Here is a 4,260-nt window from a genome sequence, read left to right as displayed (position 1 = left end):
AACGACGAGCGCGATGACAGGGTAGCCGCCGTCGAGACCATCGTGGAGGAGCTCGTCAGTTGGCTCCCGGAGGTGGACGGTCAGATCTACGATCTTCGCTCGGTGGTGCAGAACCTCTGGTCGAGGGATGGTCGAGCTGCAGTGGAGCTGCCTACATCGGGCACCCTGCGGCAGCCGAAGTTGGTCGCCGCGTGCTCATCTGCCGGGACTCCGACCGACTGGCCCAGCGGGCACCGCGTCGAATCGACTACACGGGAGAGTGGCTATGGATTGGTCACAACCATAGCTCTGACCCCAGCCAATGGTATGTGCTGTCCTCTAGATCCCCCTCCCCATTCAGTTCCATATCCCCGTTTCCCTCCCAAACCCAACCCTACCTTCACCGTCGCGGACGCCCACCATCCACCCCATCCACCTGATCCTTCCCCTATCCACCACCAATCCTCCCACCTCGGCCAATTACCCAAAATCCATTTTCCCCAATTCGATGGCACGACCCCCCAACTATGGATCACTCAGGCCCATTCCTACTTTGATATGTACTTCATTGATCATTCCATGTGGGTTCGCGTGGCTACAATGCAATTCACCGGTGCAGCCAAACGCTGGATTCAATCCATTGCTCACCACCTCGAACACATTGGTTGGCAAGACTTCTGTGCGTTGGTCCGTGAGCGTTTCTGCCGCGATCAACATGAACTTCTCATCCGCCAAATGTTTCACATTAAGCAGACCGCCTCAGTTCAAGAATATATCGATCAATTTGTTGATCTTATTGAGCAACTCTCGGCTTACACACCTAACCCAGATACCCTTTCCTACACCACCCGCTTTATCGATGGTCTCCGCGACGATATCCGTTCTGTTATTCTTGTTCAACGACCCACCGATCTCGATGCTGCTTGCTCGCTTGCCCTTTTGTAGGAGGAGGTCGTCGAGCCGTCACACCGATGGGAATTCCGGCATACCGATGCTCCCGCCTTCATGAAGCCAGTGGCACCTCGGGGGACGTTGCCGCTTCTTGCTCCTCCCCAACACCTGGCTCTTCCTGCTCCTCTCGTGCAGCCTGAACCGAAGCAACAGCTTGAAGATCGTGGTCCAGACTTTCGTAGAGTTTCAGTGGATCATAAGTTGCAGTCCCTCCGCTCTTACCGGAAAGCCCGTGGACTTTGTATGCGTTGTGGTGAGAAATGGCACCAGGGCCACAAATGTTCTCTAGCTCTCCAATTGCATGCCTTATAGGAGGTCTGGAATCTTTACGAGGATCTCTTCACCGAGACAGACAGTTTAGAGCCCAATACTCATGTCACGGCTGATCAGTCCTTCATGCTCCTGTCTGCTGCTGCTGTTTCTCCATCACTCCACCCTCGCACCTTGTAATTTCAAGGCATGCTCCAAGGCAAGAGTATCAACATCTTGTTAGATTCTGGGAGCACCAACTCCTTTCTCGATACCAACTTGGCAGCTTCTTTCACGGGGGTCCAGCAGCTGTTAGTTCCTACTTCTGTGCAAATTGCCGATGGTGGGTCCATCTCTTGTTCTGCTCAAATACCGTATGCAGAGTGGTCTATTCAAGGATATGTTTTCCATTATACACTCAAACTCATTCCCATTGGCACATATGACATGATTCTGGGGATGGATTGGCTACAGGCATTTTCTCCCATGAAGGTACATTGGCTTCAACGATGGGTTCAGATTCCTTATGGTCTCCACAATGTGGTGTTACATGGCAGTCTTTACGAGCAGCTTCATTGTTCTGTCCTTCAGCTACATCAGTTGTCTGCTGAGGAACCTGCATTCACGCCAGCAGTGCACAGTGATCTGCTGGAGATTCAAGCGCTGTTGTTTCAGTTCCAGCACTTGTTCAAATTGCCAACCGAGCTGCCCCTCGAAGGGCCTGCGACCACTCCATTCCCCTCATTACAGGAGCTCGGCCTGTCTCTGCCCGCCCCTATCGCTACTCACCGGCCTTGAAGACAGAGATTGAGGCTCAGGTGACAGAGATGTTGCAGTCTGGCTTCATTCGCTCCAGTACCAGCGCCTTCTCTTCGCCAGTTCTCTTGGTCAGGAAGAAGGACAACAGCTGGCGTTTTTGCGTTGATTATCGCCAACTCAACGCACTTACTGTGAAGAGCAAGTTCCCCATTCCGATCATCGATGAACTTTTGGATGAACTATCCGGAGCTCGCTGGTTCTCTTGTTTGGATCTAAGGGCTGGTTTCAACTAGATCCGCCTTGCACCTGGGGAAGAACATAAGACAACTTTCCAAACCCATTGGGGCCAGTTCGAGTATACTGTCATGTCCTTCGGATTAACTGGCGCCCCAAGTTCATTTCAAGGCGCCATGAACAATACTTTATATCCCCTACTTCGCAAGTGTGCCTTGGTCTTCTTCGATGACATCCTTGTGTACAGCTCCTCTTATGAAGACCATGTTCAGCACCTGACTCAAGTTTTCCAGTTGCTCTCCAAGGACCAGTGGCTAGTTAAATTATCCAAATGCCGCTTTGCTCAGCAATCTATCTCCTACTTGGGTCATGTGGTCAGTGCACAAGGAGTTTCCACAGACCCATCAAAGGTTGCTGCTGTGCAAGCCTGGCCGCCACCATCTGATGTCAAGCAGCTCCGCAGCTTCCTCGGACTCACAGGATATTATCGCAAGTTTGTTAAGTACTATGCTGTGATCGCCAGGCCTCTGACAGATCTGCTTAAGAAGGGTGTGCTCTTTATTTGGACTGTCAACCATGCTATCGCCTTTGACACTCTCAAGCTCGCACTCACTGAAGCTCCAGTTCTAGCCTTGCCCGATTTCTCCAAGTCCTTCCAACTGCAGACTGATGCGAGTGATGGCGGAATCGGTGCAGTTCTCCTTCAAGATGGTCACCCATTGGCTTTTGTTAGTAAGTCGCTTGGTCCTCGTTCGCGCGGCTTATCTACTTACGAGAAGGAATATTTAGCTATTCTGGTGGCAGTAGATCATTGGAGGTCCTACTTACAACATGGCGAGTTCACAATCTTCACTGACCAACGAAGCCTGATGCATATTACTGAGCAGCGATTGCAGACTCCATGGCAGATGAAACTTTACACTAAGCTTGTGGGGTTGCAGTTCAAGGTTGTTTACAAGCCAAGACCTTCCAATTTGGCTGCGGATGCTCTCTCCCGGCACCCTTTGCCTCCAGAGTAGCTCAACGCCATCTCTTCTTCATCACCAACATGGTTGACAGATGTGGCTGAAGGATATGCTTCTGATCCTACCACTAGGAAGCTATTGCAGGATCTGACACTTAACGGCGACTCCCACCCACCTTACACTCTGCTCCACGGTCTTATTCACATTGGCGACCGCATTTGGGTGGGTGACAACAAGACCCTCCAGCTGCGAATTTTTGAAGCGTTGCATTCCAGCGCTATCGGGGGCCACTCTGGGTTCCCTGTTACCTATAGCTGAATCAAAAAGCTGTTCGCCTGGAGAGGAATGAAGTCTGACATCAAACAACTGGTGGCTTCTTGTACAACCTGTTTACAGGCTAAGCCCGACCATGCCAAGTACCCAGGACTTCTTTCTCCGCTACCTGTCCCAGTAGAGTCCTGGCAAGTCATATCCATGGATTTCATCGAGGGGCTTCCACGCTCGGGCGTAGCAAACTGGTCGTCGTCGACAAGTTCAGCAAATTTGCCCACTTTGTGCCTCTACTTCACCCATTCTCAGCTCCGCAAGTGGTTCAGTTATTTCTGGACAATATTTACCGCTTACACGGCATGCCAACTCACATCATCTCCGACTGCGACCGCATCTTCACCAGCCATTTCTGGAAGGAGCTGTTCCGTTTGGCTGGTACTCAGCTCTGCATGAGCTCCGCTTACCATCCTCAATCCGATGGCCAGACGGAGCAGGTGAACCAGTGCCTCGAAGCATTTCTACGGTGCTTTGTTCATTCCTGCCCCAGGCAGTGGCTGCGCTGGATCACCTTGGCTGAGTATTGGTATAACACCAGTCTCCATTCCTCGCTCAACAGGTCACCATTCGAGGTACTCTACAGACACTCTCCTCGTCACTTCGGCCTTTCTCCTCCTAAGGCATCATCTGTTCCTGATGTTGAGTCCATGCTGACTGAGCGTTCCACTATGCTTGATTTGGTTCGCCAACACCTTCTCCGAGCTCAACATCGCATGAAGTCGTATGCTGACAAGCACCGCTCAGAGAGGTCATTCAACGTCGGCGACATGGTCTTCCTCAAGCTCCAACCTTACAT

The sequence above is a fragment of the Miscanthus floridulus genome, chromosome 16 (genome assembly GCF_019320115.1).
Source record: "Miscanthus floridulus cultivar M001 chromosome 16, ASM1932011v1, whole genome shotgun sequence".
In the NCBI taxonomy this organism is placed as follows: Eukaryota; Viridiplantae; Streptophyta; class Magnoliopsida; order Poales; family Poaceae; genus Miscanthus; species Miscanthus floridulus.
This window is presented reverse-complemented; position numbering follows the sequence as displayed.